This window comes from Echinops telfairi, unplaced genomic scaffold (assembly GCF_000313985.2).
Source record: "Echinops telfairi isolate 266 unplaced genomic scaffold, ASM31398v2 ScPeMD7_7419;HRSCAF=8457, whole genome shotgun sequence".
Lineage (NCBI taxonomy): Eukaryota > Metazoa > Chordata > Mammalia > Afrosoricida > Tenrecidae > Echinops > Echinops telfairi.
The window spans coordinates 632,363-649,936 of record NW_022111319.1 but is presented as its reverse complement, the minus strand read 5'-3'; the positions used below and the strand labels follow the sequence as shown (position 1 = coordinate 649,936).

The 17,574-nt window shown below is 36.8% G+C and overlaps 1 protein-coding gene and 1 pseudogene across 1 annotated transcript in view; one reads left to right on the top strand and one right to left on the bottom strand.

Annotated features, from left to right (window-relative positions):
• HDX (highly divergent homeobox) overlaps positions 1-17,574 on the bottom strand; it is a 197,482-nt gene that overhangs the window by 111,414 nt on the left and 68,494 nt on the right. The window lies entirely within an intron of this gene.
• Positions 7,477-7,667, top strand: LOC115872032 (annotated as a pseudogene).

Here is a 17,574-nt window from a genome sequence, read left to right as displayed (position 1 = left end):
GGAAGAGAATGCTTTGAAAATGATGATGGCGGCATATGTGCAAATGTGCTTGACACACTGAATGAGTGTATGGATTGGAATAAAAGATGTAAGAGCCCCCAATAAAAGTTGTTTTTTAAAGTTTATCTCCTGCACAAGATTACTTTAAAGTTGTAAAGACAAGTATGTCGCTTGGGGAATTCAGATGTGCCTGATAGATGTTATGGTATTTATAATTGCCTTCTATCCATGTGAAAGTTGAATAATGAATAAGGAGGAATCAGAATAACTGGTGCACTTGAGTTATGGTGTTGATGAAGAATATTGAAAGTACCATGAGCTTCTAGGATATACATATTATCTTAGAGGAACTACAGAAATAATTCTCCTTAGAACCAAGGATCACAAGATTTCATCTCATATGCTTTGTACATGTTTTTAGGAAAGACCAGTTTCCTGGAAAGGGACACAATGTTTGGTAAATTAGAGGGTCATTTAAAAAGAGGAATATCCTCAATAAGATAGATGGACCCAGTGACTGCAAAACTAGGCTGAAACACAACAATTAGGAGGGTGCTACCGGTTAGGGCAATGCTTAGTTCTGTCATTATGAGTTGGGAATGAATCGCATATACAACAACATTGTCAACATATTCTCCATCTAGGCGCACAAACTTCTAAAATTGGTGTTTCTATATCCTTAATCCTTTCCCAAATAATTTTGCTCTTTGAGTTACACTGCATAAAAATGGTAGCTTTGATATCCTGGGGAGACATATCAAGTTCCTTTTCATGTTATTTGTTTTAATACAAAATATATTTCTCAAAGGACAAATTGGGTCTGAATGATCTATGGGGTAAGATTTCCCAAAGCAATTTTATAGGACAGTCCCTGCTACCCTTGAAGAATAAACAAGTGTATTGTCATGAGGAAAAATAAATTCACCAGTACCTCAATTCCTGCCATTTTCCTCACCACTGCAGTTTTCCATTTTCTTTTTTAAAATTTAATAAATCATTTTACTGGGGGATCTTACAGTTCCATACATCAATTGTATTAAGCACATTTGTAAATGTTGCCATCACCATTTTAAAAAAATGTTCTACTTGAGCTCTTGGTATCAGCTCAATTTTTCCTTCCTCCCCCACCCTCCCTCCCTCATGAATCTTTAGTAATTTACAAATTATTATTATTTTCATATATTACAATGACCGCTGTCTCCTTTCACTCACGTTTCTGTTGTTCGCCCCCCCCCCACCGGGGGCGGTTATATGTTGATCACTGTAATCAGTTCCCCCTTTCTCTCTCCCCACCTTCCCCCTACCCTCATGGTATTGCTACTCATATGATTGTTCCTGAGGGTTGTATCTGTCCTGGATTCTGTGTGTCAAGAGCTTTTATCTGTACCAGCGTACATTCTCTGGTCTAGAAAGATTTGTATGGTAGAATTGGGGTCATCATAGGGAAGGGGGTGGGGAGGAAGTATTAAAGAACTAGAGAAATGTGTGTCTCGTCAGTGCTATGCTGTATCCTGGCTGACTCGTCCCCTTCTTGTGAACCTTCTGTGAGGGAATGTCCAATTGTCCACAGATGAGCTTTGGGTCTCCCTCAAATCTTCTTTGTAATAATCCCTATAGTCTTCCTGTGACCTTCAAGATAATCTATCAGTATTACCCTTTTAAGAACCACAAAAAACAGGTATCCTAGTCTTCTCGCTTACTGTCTGCCTTGAATATAACTTGCCTAGCACGCCACTGTTTTGATTACATATTTCTTTAAAGGCTTCTTAACAAGACTAAGCCAAGTATATTACTCAGTCAACTTTCAACAGTCATTCACTATTCACAGAGACAGGTTTAAACAAGCTTTTTATTGGAATAAACCAAAGCATGTATGATCTGCAACACTAATAACAATACTGCTGAATCTCCCTGATGATATTTACAAACTTTCCTATTGAGAAGAAGTCAAGATGATAAAAAAGATAGAACAGGTTGTTTTAAATTTGGGAAGAAGAACATTAATTACAGGATAACTTTAAAGAAAATTATGAAATATAAAATCATGAAGAAAAGAATATTTAGTAAACCCTAAAACAACAGTAATGAAAGAAATGATCAGAAAACCCATAAATGAAATGAATCTGTACATAGAATTATGTGGAACAAAGAAACCAGGAGGACCACAAAAAAATAACACAACAAAAATGAAATGAATTTTAAATTATTGATAATTACACTGTATTTAAATGGATTAAATGCACCTGTAGGAGACAAAGTAGTACTACTGGTATGACAACATGGCACATCAATATGCTGTCTACAAGAAAAACACCTTAGACATAAAGACAAAAATAGACTAAAAATCAAAAGATATACAAGGTTTCTTCAACATTAGAAAAACAATCAACATAAAACAAACAGCATAAAGGAAAAGAACCCCACAATCATATCAATACATGCAGAAAAGGCTTTTGATAAAATCCAGCACTCATTTCTGATAAAAAACTCTCAGCAAAATATGAATGCAGGGAAATTCTTCAACATGATTAAGGATATATACAAAAACCCAACAAACAACATTATACTCAATGAAGAATGACTGAACCCATTCCCCTTGTGAACAGGAACCAAATATGGATGCTCTCTATAAGCTCTCATATTCAATATTTAAATGAAAATCCTAGCTGGGTCTATAAGGCAAGAAAGCAAAATAAAAGGCATTAAAATTGGTAAGGAAGAAGTGAAACACTCCCTATTTGCAGATATGATCTTGTCTATAGAAAATCCCAGATACTCAACAAGAAAACTATTGGAAGTAATTGAAAATTTCAACAAAGTGGCCAGATATAAGATCAATATTTAAAATTTTCCAGATTACTTTACACCACCAAAGAGAACTCTTAAAACAAAGTAATGGAAAAATAACACTTAAAATAGTTATCTAAAAGCTAAAATATTCAGGAATAAAACTAACCAGAGATACAAAAGACTTGCATTTGCTAATGGATAACTACTGCCATTATGTCATTTTTAAAAAATGCATAATGACCATATAGGGTAGGGTAGAACTGATCTATATGGTTTCCAAGGCTGTAAATTCTTGTGAAAGCAGACTGGCTCGTCTTTTTCCTTCTGAGAGGCTAGTGTGTTTGACCCATCCATTTATTTTGTATCAGCCTAATCTTTTAAGCTACTGAACCATCAGGTCTCCTTATACTAATGAATAGGTAGGAAGATCAAAATAAAACCTAAAAACAACCCACTGCCTTTGAGTTTATTCTGATTTATAGTGACACTGTGAAAGGTATCCAAGGCTGCAAATCTTAATGGGAGTAGATTGCTTCATCTTTCTCCAGGGGGGCAGCTGATGAATTCGAACCATCAACTTTGTAGTTAAGAATCTAATGCTTACTTGAAAGTTCCACTTGGGATTTTTTAGGAAGACTTAATAGTACCAAAATGTCAAAAATACCCAAAGTGATATACTGACAGAATGCAATCCCAAGCCAGACTCCATCAACAGTCTTCAATAAGATAAAAAAAATTACTAACTTTATATAGAAATGAAAGAAATACCAAATAAGGAAAGCACCACAGAAAAAAAAATAACAAAGTTGGAGGTCAAACACTTCCTAATTTCACAAACTACTATACAGGTATGATGGCCAAACAATCTGGTACTATTAAAACAGCAAACATAAACCAAAATCCATTAAATGGGGAAAAGAAAGTCTAACAAATGATGCTGGCAAAACTAAATATCCATTTGCAGAAAAGGCAATCATTATTCATAACTCATACAATATATTGTACAAAATCGAATTCAAGATTAATCAATTACCTAAAACTAAAGCCTGACACTGTGAAGGTCATCAAAGAAAATATAGGGGCAAATGTACAAACCATGCTTTATGGCATAAGTAGACTAGCAAACATAAGCAAAAGTATACAAAGACCAAAAGATAAACAATTTGACAGACTCTCTAAAAATTAAATGCTTTTGCCCATGAAAATACTTCTCCAAAATATTTTTGGTGGAACACATCGGACTAAGGACTAATTAAAAAATTTATAGAAAACTTGACCTCAACAATAAGACAAACAACAAAAAATGTGAAGACATGGGCAGACAATTCATCAAAGAGGAAATGTAAGGGGTCAAACAAATACATGAAGAAATGCTTATGATCATTTCCATTAGAGAGTTGTAAATCAAAATAACAATGAGATATTATCACACACCAACAATAATATGAGAATTCTGTGAGATAGAAAACAGTAAATCCTGATGAAAGTGTGGACAGGTGGAACTCTCATACACTGCTATTGTGGCTAGAAAAATGCCTAACATATGATATGTGGCTTCCATAAAAAGTTGAAAATAGAAATACTATTTGAATCAACAATTATATTACTAGATGTATATCTTAAAGAAATAATAGCTAGGAACCAGAGAGGTTTATGCACACCCATATTAACTGCAGCACTATTCAACATAGAAAAGAGATGGAAACAGCCTGAATTCAATAAATGAATGGATAAACATACAATTGTACATACACATAGTCGAATGTCATGCAATGTTACAGAATAACGAGGAATCTGTGAACCACTTCATAATAAGTCATGGAGGACATGATGCTAACAGAAATGGGTCCATTGAAAAAGCCCAAATATTGTGTAAGTCCATTATTCTAAAAGTAAGCATTGATGATGCTGTGGGCTGCTAATTATAAAGTTGACTGTTCAATCTACAAGCCACTCTCATAGGAGAACGATGAGGCTGTCTGCTCCAGAATTCAGATTATAATGAACGCATGCTTTACAGTAGCATCAACTTTTTTTTTTTTTTGGTGCCTTGATTTCTGTTTATTTAGGCTTCCTTATTCAGGTGTCATACCTCCTTGGATGTTCCCAGATGAATAATTTATCTAGCAGATCCAACAAATAAGATGTTTCTATAAGGAATTTCTTAAACAAATAAGCAAACCAATTTAGGAAAAGCATTAAGTTCTTAATTTTCCCACACTAATCAAATGAGTTATTTGGGGTTGGATGATCTTCAGTAGTGTGTTAGTCTGGGTTGACTACAGAAACAAATTCAGACACTAATATGTGCACAAGAGAGAGCTTTACATACAAGAGCAATTGAATATTGAGAAAGCATCCCAGCCCAGTCCAGATCAAGTACATAAACTCAATATTAGTCCGTATGTCTGACACCAATCTATAAATTCCTCTTCAGACTTATGAAAAACATGCAATGACACCGAATACAGGAAGATCACTGGCCAGTGGGTGGAAATTCTTGCGGATCCAGTGGCAGTGGAAGCATCTTGGTGCTGGAAGGGGTCTTCACATGGATCCTTCAGCTCCTGGGCTCTAGAGTAGTTCCATGTGTCTTCTAGACAGGGAAGGCTCACAGAGAGTGTGCCTGTGTTCTGACTCCAGTGAGCTATTTATCTCCTAGTGCCTCCAAATGAGGTCATCAAGCTGCAACCTGATTGACATGCTAAAATCCACCCTTTCATTCTTAAGTCTCAAATTGACAACAGATTATGTAACTACCACAAGTAGTTTTTCTGTTCTCAGATTTTTTTGTTGCTAAGGCTCATCCAACAATGTTTGCAGCAGAACATTGACAGGGGACTGCCTGAAGTTCAAGACAAATTCATAAGAGGATATTGAACAAGGGATCTCAGTGCTGATGTCAGATGGATCTTGGCTCAAAGCAGATAATATCAGAAAGATGTTTACTTGAGTTTTCTTGACTACGCCAAGGCATTCAACTGTGTGGACCATAATAAAATCTGGATAACCTTGAGAAGAATGGAAATGCCGGAACACTTCATTGTGCTTACGATGAACTTGGACATGGATCAAGAAGTGGCTGTGCAAACAGAACACAGGAATACTGCATGGTTTAAAATTGGGAAATGTGTCAGGTTTGTATCCTGTCACCATACTTATTCAGTCTATAGGATGAGCAAATAATCAGAAAATCTGGCTTATATGAAGAATAATGTCAAAAAAAGATTGAAGGAAGGTTTATTAACAACTTCAATAAGCAGATGACACAACTTACTTGCTAAAGGTGAGCAAGACTTAAAGCACTGGTTGATGGAGATCAAGGATTGCAGCCTTCAGTATGGAGTATGACTCAATGTAAAGAGGACCAAAATACTCATAACTGGAATGATAGGTAGCATCATGATAAATGGAAAAAAGGTTGAAGTTGTCAAGGATTTTGTCTTTTTGGATTCATAATCAATTATTGTGGAATCAGCAATCAACTAATTAAATGACACATTGCATTGGTTGAGCCTGCTTCACAAGACCTCTTTGGAGTATTGAAAAGCAAGGACTAAGTTGTGCCTGACCCGAGCTATGGTATTTTCAATTGCCTCATATGCATGTGAAAGTTGGCATTTAACAAAGAAGATTGAAGAAGAATCTACGCATTTGAATTTTGGAGCTAGAGAAGAATAATTAAAGTACCATGAACGGTTTTAAAAAAACAACCAATCTGTCATGAAAGAAGTAAGTCCAGAATGCTCCTTAAGGCAAGGACAGCAAAGCTTCATCTTGCATACTTTGGACATATAGTCAGGAAAGACCAGCTCATGGGAGAAGTCATAATTTTCGGTAAAGAGAAGGGGCAATAAAAAAGAGGAAGGCCCTCAATGAGATGGATTGACACAGTGGCTGCAACAATGAGCTCAGGCATAGGAACAATTGCAAGGATGGCACAGGTCTGTGCAGTATTCCATTCTGTTGCGCATAGGGTCACTATGATTCAGAACCGACTCAATGGCACCTAACAACAACAATCAAATGGTTTCATTATCATGGATAAAAAGAAAAACGAAAGACCCTCCAGATCAAGTTGGGGCCAAATTTTATCACAGTTCCATCCCACATGTATGTTGGTTGTCCTCATTCTGGTTGGTTTGGAACAATTGGCACTCCTGGTGGTACAGGTACGAAGCCACTTTAGGACCCCAGCCCCACTACCTGTTAGAAAATCCCTCCTTCATCCTGTTAATGCATATTTTCCTTTCAAGCATCAGTTTACAATGGAAGGAAAAGAAGGTACCAATAACAATCATAAAAAGAAAAATGATGATGGTTTCCATATACTCTTCCGTCTACACTAAATTTAGAGCCAATCCAACAACCCTCTACCTCGGTATACAATTACTCCTTTAACCAAATCCCTTTTCTGTTGTGTTTCTTATAAAACAGATATATCTCAACTCTTCTTATTTAATAAAATTTTATTGTTCAGTTGCCACCCCTCTCCCATCATAGGCTCTGCTCCTCTTTTGAAAGAATTAATATAATGGAAAAACAAATGGAAAATCTAACAAAAGGATAAAAAAATAAGGTTCAACTTCTGGACTGGCAGGCCCTGTTGTAGTGTAGGCACAGAAGAGGTAGGGGTCAGGAGCTCTGATTTTCAGTGGCAGGTCTGGGGAAGGGGTGGCAGGCACCATGTCAGGCCTTGACAGTGGCAAGAAGCCCCTGAAACAAGACAAGAAACCAACTAAGGAAATGGAAAGGAAGATAAGGCTTTCAAGCAGAAATGGAAAGAAAAGCAGAAGAAACTCAAGGAGCTAAAAGCATGGACCATGGGCAAGAGCCTCCTGGCCACAGATGGAATTAAGAAATCTGGCAAAAGGTAGGTTGTTTTTGGTGACTGAGGCGATGATGACTCTTGATTCCATTCCTGTTCAAACATCTGGATCCCTACTATAAATCTGTTGTCATCTATAGTTAGAATGAAGTGTTTTCTTGGAGCCTGCTGTACATTTAAGAATAAACGTTTTTAAAAAAGAAGAAAAAGAAATCATATAATGGTTCATCTCTTTAGTTTTCCCACTCAGCCATTCCCAACTTAGCTGTAAGGTCAGAGTGAACCCAGTCCAGAATTCTACCAGAGTTGCTCTTCAGCCTTTGTTATGCCCAGAATTCTGTACCACCTGGAATTAAAGCAACCAGTTTAGGGTGAAAAAAAGATGTAAAAAGCATTAATATGAAATTAAATGATGGTACCACAACAGAACTAACTTAATTAAAAAAATAACAGAATAGTATTAAGACCTGAATTCCATCAAATTTTAAAACCTAGAAGAAATGGACACATTTCTAGAAACACACTACTTACCTACCTAATTTGACATAGACCCGGGTATAAAATTTGAATAGCTTCATAACAAACAAAGACATTACATAAGTCGTTAAAAAAAACACCTTAATATTGCCAATGGAACAACAAAAGCACTGGACCAGATAGTTTCACTGGCAAATTTTACCAAACATTTCAAGACAAGCTAACATCAATTCCATCTAAAATATTCTGAAATATGGAAAAGGATGGACTATTTCTGAATTCATTTTATGAAGTGACCATAATCCTAATACCAAAAGAAGATAAAGACATCACTAAAGATGAACACTGCACACCAATATCTCTCATAAATTCAAAAATAAAAATCCTTAATAAAATCCTTAACAAATAGAAATCAACAACATATTTAGATAATAACACATCATGATCAAGTAGTATGAAAAAGTGATTAATCCTTAGAAAATAATCAGCATAATCCAACATATAAATAAAACAAAATAAAAATCCTACAAAGTGATATCAATCAATGCAGAAAAAGCATTTGAAAAAATTCAACACCCATTCCTTTCATCAAACTGAAATACTTAAGGCCTTATATGCAAAACCAAAGGCCAACATTAGTTTCAATGGAGAGAGACTGAAAGCATTGGTGAAGGGGAAGCAGACAAGGATGTCCATTATCATCACTAATTTTCAAGACTCTACTGGACTTTCAGTCAGAGCAATCAAATAAGAAAAGAAAACAGGAAAACAATACCATTTACAATAACCAACAAAAGATGAAATAATTGGGAATAAATCTAACCAGATATATAAAAACCTATAAAGAGAAAACTACAAAGCACTATTATAAGAAACTAATAGGGACAGACCTACATAAATAGAAGAATAAAACATGTTCATGGATAGGAAGATTAATATTCTGATAATGTTAAAACTACTCAAAATTGATCTACAAATACAATACAATCCCAATTTAGATACCAATATAATTCTCTAAAGTGATTGAAAAACTAAATACTAATTTTATAAGGAATAGAAAGAGAAGCCAATTAGGGAAGGAAGCATTAAGGAAGAACAAAGTAAGAGGCCTCACAACTTGTCATCTAAAAACACAAAAACCATAGCCAAAATAGCTAATATTAATACAACAGAAACATAAAACAATGAAACAGCATGGAGAATACAGCAGTAAATACATGCACTTAAGGACACCTGGATGATCTTTGGACTGATCAAAGCCATTAAATGGGAGTAGATACAGTCCTTCTAACAAAGGGTGCTGCAAAACAAAATATCTATTTTTACAAAAAAAAAAAAAAGATCTTTGTTGTTGCTTGGTGCCATTCATCAGATACAACTCATAACTACCCTACCTAAAACGGAATGAAACATTGCCTGATTCTGAACCATTATCACAATTACCTTTGAGTTTATTGGTGCAATCACTTTCTCAATTCATCTGTTTCCTCTTTTAACAGTGGCCCTCAACTTTACCAAGTATGATGTGTCACCTAGTCACTTATGATAAGATGTCCAAAGTACTTGAGACTCATTTGTTCTTCTAGCAGTCCATGATTCTTTCAATATTCTTCACCAATACGTACCATATATACTCGTGTATAAGCCGAGTTTTTCCAGCACATTTTAAATGCAGTTTGGGGGATAAAATTAGGTACCTCGGCTGATATTTAGGTCGGCTTATACTTAAGTGTATACAGCAATTCAAATGCATGAAATCTTCGCAGGTATTCTTTATTCATTATTCTGCTTTCACATGCAAAGAGATGATAAGAAAAAAAATTATGGCTTGCGTCAAACTCACCTTAGTGCTCAATTGACATATACTTTAAAAAGGTCTTGTGAAGTAGATCTGCCCAATGTTATACATCTTTTGATTTCTTGACTGCTGCTTCCATGAGCTTGCTTGTGGATCCAAGCAAAATGAAAACCTTGACAACTTGAATCTTTTCTGTTTATGAAGATGTTGTCTATTGGACTAATTATGAATATTTTTGTTTTCTTTACAATGGGCTGTCATCCATACTGAAATCTGTATTCTTTCATCTTCATCAGTAAGGGCTACAAATCCATGTCACCTTCAGTACGCAATGATGTGTCATCTGCATATCACAGGTTGTAATGAATCTTCCTCCAATCTTCTACCAACTTCTTCAGTCTGAAATTGACCAAATTTAATCAAAATGCATTGATAATTATTGGTGATTGTAATGCAAACGTTGAAAACAATGAGAAACAGTAAGGGGAAATATGGCCTTGGTAAAAGAAATAAAGCTGGAGATGACATGATACAATTGCAAGACCAACAACTTCATCTCAACAACCTTTTTACAACAAAACAAAATGTACAAATGTGCTTGATAAAATTGATGTATGGATTGTTGTAAGAGCTGTAAGAGCCCTCAATAAAATGATTTATTAAAATAAAAGGAAAGTATGACCTTGAGGTCATTTCACCTGAATTTCAAGAATAACTCAAAGAGCAGATTTAACACATTGAACACTAATGACAGACTAATAAGCTGAGGGATATCTAAAATGTCATACATGAAGAAAGCAAAATGTTATTAAAAAGACAAGAAAGATAGAAAAGATCGAAGTGAATGCCAGACGAGACTGAAACTTGCTTTTAATTATAGAGTATCTAAGGCAAATGGATGAAATTAAATATAAAAGTTGAACAGAAAATTCCAAAGAGCAACTCAAGAAGAAAAATAAGATATAATGAAATGTGCAAAGACCTATAGTTAAAACCAAAGTTGAAGAACATGCTCTGCTAGAAAAACAAATGAATCTTAAACTGAAAGAACTGAATAAAAAATTCAAGCCTCAAGGTCTAATATTGCAAGTCTGTAGGAAAAATATTGAAATATACAGAAAGTTTTAAAATAAGATGGAAAGAATTTGCAGAATCACTGTAGCAAAAAAGTAGTCCATATTCAACCATTTCAATAGGTAGTATATGATCAAGAATAAATGGCTCTAAAGGAAGAAGTCCAAGCTGCACTGAAGATATCTGTCAAAAACAAAGCTCCAGAAATTGATGGAAAACCAATTAAAATGTTTCAACAATATAATGACGCATTGGAAGCCCTTATTCATCTATGCCAAGAAATTTGGAAGAAAGATGACTGACTGAGTGAGATTCATAAGTGTACCTGTTCCAAAGAAAGATAAAAGAATGCTCAAATTATAGAATAATATCATTGATATCACATGCATATAAAATTCTACTGAAGATGATCCAATAAGAGTTGCAGCAGTACATTGACAGGGAGCTTCCAAAGATTCAGGCTGAATTCAGAAGAGGATGTGGGACAAGGAATATCATTACTAATGTCCGGTGGATCTTGGCTCAAAGCAGAGAACACTGTAAGATGCTTGCATGTGCTTTATTTACTATTCAAATGTGTGGAAAATAATAAACTATGGAAAACCTTGATAAGAACAGAAATTTCAGAACACTATATTGTGCTCATGTTGAACTTATACATGGATCGAGAGGCAGTTGTGCACAAAGTACAAGAACATACAGAATGGTTTAAAATCAGGAAAGGTGTGCAAAAGGATTGCATTCGCTCAATATACTCATTCAGTTTGTATGCTGAACAAATAATCAGAGAAGATGGTTATATTAAGAAGAATGTGGTATCATGATTGGAGAAAGTATTAACAATGTGCAATATGAAAATGACACAACTTTTTTTGCTGAAAGTAAGGAGGACTTTAAAAACATTGGTGAAGATCAAATATTTCAGCCAACTAAATGTAGATAAAAGAAACACTCAAAACTGAAGCAATATGTAACATCATGATAAAAAGATAAAAGATTGAAGTCAAGGATTTAATCTTTTTGAAAAGCATAGATGTTACTTTGAAGACTATGGTGTATTGACCCAAGGAACATATAATATTTTCAATTGTTAAAGTTGAACATTTAATTAGCAACAAGGAAGACTGAAGAAGAATAGATGCATTTGAATTATGGAGCTGATGAAATATATTGAAAGTATCATGAACAGCCAAAAGAATTTTTTGAAATCTTTCCTGGAAGAAGTACAAGCAGAAAGCTCCTGGGAAACAAGGATTGTGAGACTATGTCTCACAGAATTTGGGTATGTTATCAGTTGAGAGAAGTCCCTGGAGAAAGACATCGTGTTTGGTAAATTAGAAGGGCAGTAAAAAAAGAGGAAAACCATGGAAAAGATTGATTGACAGTGGCTGCAACAATGGGCTCAAACAATTTGTAGGATTTATCTGGTTCATACCAGTGAGGCAGAACTGATAAATACATTTTTTGTTGAGTTCAGTGAACCTGTTGTTAAAGTGACATTTGTGAGACAGGGAGTCAAGATGGCATACAGGTAGAATCACCAACCCGGAGCTCCTGCTGTTAGACCAGAAAATTAAGAAGTAAGGAGGTCAGTACTGGGAGACTGGGTGCTAAAAATAGATTCAGTGTACTAGGGTCTGGTTCAGACACACACACCCTTTGATTCTCACCCATCAAGCGATTCAAGAAATCACTGAAAAACTCTAAGCTCACAGCATCTACCTGCAGGCTCCACTAACCCCTCTCCAGGTCCAGCAGGATTGCATCTGCCACCCCTTTCTGCATCCTAGACCTGCAGTGAGCAGTAATTTCCCCAGGATGCTGTCTAAAAGTGGTCATACCTAATGTCGGGGGTTTAAATGGAGAGAAAATGTTTTGAGAAACGATGTACAAAAGCGCTTTACACAATTGATGTGTGTATGGATTGGGATAACAGTTGTATGAGCCCCTAATAAAATGTTTAAAAAAAAAAAAAGTGGTCATAATCCCAGACTCACAGAGAGCCTCCAAAAGCCTGACAGCTAGCCACAAGACCTCACATTTGAGTTTCCCTCACTGCTATCCACCCTGCATATGCAGTCTAGTGCTTTGCAACTCCCCTCTCCAGCCAGGAACAGAGTGACTAGATCAGCCATCCTCTTTCTTCCTCTTCCCAGCTCCATGCCTGCTAGCATGAGTAACAATAGATGATTAGAAAATAATTTGCAGAAATTGAAGAGCTGCTGGATATTTACCTGTAACAGAACACAATTTCCCAGAGAACAACCAGATAGAGCCGGGAGTGAGATTGGGGGAAAATTCAGAACCAGTTAGCCGAGAAACCACTCTGTGAAGCTGGTCTCCTTCCCTTAAGAAGAGTGTGGCACAACCCCAATACCAGGGCACCCCACAAGCACATTATAAAAAGGTAAAAAAAAAAAATTATATATATATATAAATGCTTTCAATTCCAGGCTGTGGTCCTTTGTATAACTTAATGTAAGCACGCAGAACTATGTCCATTAGCTTAACTTTAACATAACAAGGTAGCCAGAAAGCTAATCTCCAGAGCACAGCCTAAGATTTTAACATAAAATGGGAAAAGCCAACAGGTGCTGATAGCCACAGCCCAAAGGAAAAACTGGCTCTACAAGTTTGGGGCTCCACAGACTGTCTTTAAAAGGCTAGAAATTGTTGCCTGACACTCCAGACCAGGACCATGTCCCGTGCTGCAGCCCTGCCCCAACCAGTCAATGGCATACCTACAGTTATCTGCCTCATCCCAGACTCTGAGGCCCCACCACCACTGCCAGCCACTGAGTCACCACTGCACCCTACCTACATGGCAGTCAGACCCACCACCATAGTATAGGCCACAAGTAGACCCTGAAAACACTCTTAGCAGGCACACAAAGAAAGAGCTCAGGGACTCTTGGTCTCCCAGAAACATGGTACCCAGTTCTTCCAAAATGACAGTCAAACAGCAACATACCTTAACACCCTCAACAAGAAAACAAGAAAAACAAAATGCAACAGCAGATGAAATCGTAAACACAATGACGCTCATAGCAGAATCATACATGAATCTGCCACAATAAGAAATCTTTGGAATGTAGCTTAGAGTAATATAGGATATGACGGAAGCAGCACAGAATAAGAATGTAATGATGGAAGAGATGAAGTCCACGATAGAGGGGATGAAGCCAACGATAGAGGCAATGAAGTCCATGCACCAACGGAAAATACAAGAAATAGTGGATGAGGTAACAAAAGCAAAAGACAAGATCACAGACCACATCAACAAACTAGAAAAAAGTGGAGAATCATACCAGAAATCTCGAGGACAATCAGGCAGACTTCAACAACTGGGAAAGACAGTCAAACAATATAATCTAATAGGCAGAAGAGAACCTGAGATCTATGACAGATGCTATGAATAGGAACAATATTTGAATAATTGGTCTACCAGAACAAGACACAAAGAAGAAGTTAACAGCTAAATTAATGGGGGAATTTCTGGAAGCAAACTTCTCCACCTTAATGAATAAGAATCAGACAATCATACAGGAAGCATAGAGGACACCAATTAGACTAAACCACTGGAAGAACTCACCAAGGCACATAATATTTAAATTATCCAACTTCAAGGAAAAGGGGAAAATTTTAAGAGCAGCAAGAGGAAAAAAGGTGGTCATGTACAATGGTGCTCAGGTAAGAATATGCTCAGACTGATCAGCAGATACCATGAACAGTAGGAGAGGGTGGAGTAACATCTGAAAGCTGAAAGAAAAAAACACCAGCCTGAGAATCCTCTACCTTGCCAAATGATCTATTAAGATAGGCAGTGAAGTAAGAGCCTTCCATGACAAGGAAAAACTCAAAGAATATTCTATAAGATACCCAATCCTGTGGAAAAATCATTGCTGACTCACTATGGTCAGAAGACCAACATCCACCAAGCACAAGCAGGAGACAACCATATAACCCAACTCTACCCAGAAGCCAACACACCAAAAACAATTACCAAGATAACATGGCCTCAGCAGGAAAAGAAGGCAAGAATGAACACCCGCCCCACGCACACACAAACACAGCACACAGATATGAAGGGAGATAGGAAAACACCCAACGCAAAAGGTATGAGATGACAGCAATGAATCCACAGATGGAATAATAACTCTGAATGTAAATGGCCTCAACTTGCCCATTAAAAGACAAAGGCTCAGCCCAGCTCAGAAAACATAACCTATAAATGTGTTACTTGCTAGAGACACATCTTAAGCCCGCAGACAAAAATAGACTAAGAATGAAAAGGCTGGTGGAAAATATACCAGGCAAACAGAAACTTTAATAATACAGGGCTTACAATCCTAATCTCTGACAAAATTGACTTCAATGTGCAAACCAACACAAGAGACAAAGAGGGGCACTATATAATGCCTAAAAGATCAGTAGACCAGGAACCAGTGAGCATCATAAATATATATGCACCTAACGAAGACCCGCAAAATTAACCAACTATTCAAAAGATGAAAAAAGAAATAACAGATTCAGCAATCATAGCAGGTGACTTTAATACACCTCTATGGAGAAAGATAGATCACTGGGAAAGAAGCTCAGCAAGGAGGCTACAGAAGTAAACACTACAATTAGTCAACTGTACCTGATAGACATTTATAGAGCTTTCCATTCAACTGCAAAAAAAAAAAAAATCACATTATTTTCAAATGTACATTGCTCATTTTTGAAAAGAGATCACATGCTGGGACACAAGTCCAGCCTGTGCAAATTCAAACACATAGAGATTTTCCAGACATCCCTCTCAGATCACTGCACCATAAATATAGTGATCAATAAAAGAACGGCCATTAAAAACAAGGGCAAACACGAATGGATACTGGCTCAGATTCCAGAGGAAATTAAGATGTGTCTAGAAACTAGTGGAAATGAGTTATCAGAGGAAGCTTGATAGCAATAAAAACATATATGAAAAAGGAAGAGAGCCTTTTGACTGATACCCTATCACAAAAGCTCCAGAAACTAGAACAGAGTCAACAGAACAACCCCTTCTTTTCAAGAAAAGAAATAACGAAAATCAGGGTAGAGTTAAATGAATGGGAAGAGAAGAGGTCAATGTAAAATACCAATGCAGAAAAAGTTGGTTCTCTGAAAGAATCAACAGATTTGACAGATCACTGGCAAGCCTAATTAAGGAAAGGAAGAAGCAAACATCAATAGCCAGGATGAGGGATGAAACAGGAGAAATTACAACAGACCTCAAGGAGATTAAAAGGATAATCACAAAGTAGTATGAAAGTTTCTACTCCAATCAATTCAACAATGTGGAAGACATCGACAAATACTTCGAAAAACAATCCCTTCCTAGATTATCCCAGATAGAGGGTGTGTTAGTCTGGGTACATTAGAGAAACAAATCCACAGAAACTCATATGTAAGAGAGAGTTTTATAAAAACGGTTAGTGCACATCAAGAAAACATCCAAACCCAGTGTTTCCCACACCCACAAGTCCAACATTAACCCATTAACCCATATGTCTAACACCAAGCCACAAAGTCCTCCTTCATCTCACAAAACACACACTATGATGCAGACTGCAGGAGGAAAGCTGAATCAGTGAAGGTGTAAGCATCTCAGCACTGGCAGCGGTCTCCACACGGGTGCTCCAGCACCCAGGGCTGCATCGGGGTAGGTCCATGTAGCTTCTCCTCAAGGATGTCTTACAGGAAGTGAACTTTGCCAGCTGAAGCAGGGAACTGGCTAAGGCAGCTGCACCCTGGCGTGACCATCGCAAAGCAAGAGACCTGAGAACTAGAAAGGCAAGGCTCACCGAGCCATTTATCTCTTCCCCCTTCAATTAACCCTACATGTGTTTATCGGCCAGGTTGACACAATAAAGTTTAACTAACTCCGAGATCAAAAACCTCAACAGACCCAAAGCAAAAGAAGAAATAGATGTGGTTAACAAGAAACAAACAACAAAAAATTCCCAGACCAGACAGTTTCACAGGAGAATTCTGACACGCATCCAGGGAAGAGCTGACATCGATCCTCCACAAATTATTCAAGAGCATAGAAAAGATTGCAATCCCTCCAAACTCATTCTACAAAGCCAGTATAACTTTGCTACCCAAACAGGGCAAAGATCCCACAGGAATAGAGAACGGCAGTCTGATATTCTAATGAAGACAGATGCAAAAACCCTTAACAAAATATTGGCCAATAGAATATAAAAGTATATAAAACATATCATCCATCTCCTGATTGGGTGGGATTCATTCCAGGGATGCAGGGGTGGTTTAACATCTGAAAGTCTATCAACATTATTCACCACATTGATAAGGAAAAGGATAAGAATCACACGATAATATTGATAGATGCAAAAAAAGCATTTGACAACATCCAACACCCATTCATTATTAAGACACTCAAGAAGATAGGAATGGAAGGAAAATTCTTCAAGTTAATGCACGCTATCTACAAAAAGTCAACACCCAACATCATAGTCAATGGAGAGAAGATGAAAGCAATCCTACTGAAAAAGGGCAGCAGACAAGGATGTCCCTTTTCCCCTCTTCCATTCAACATCGGAGGAGAGGTCCAAGCTAA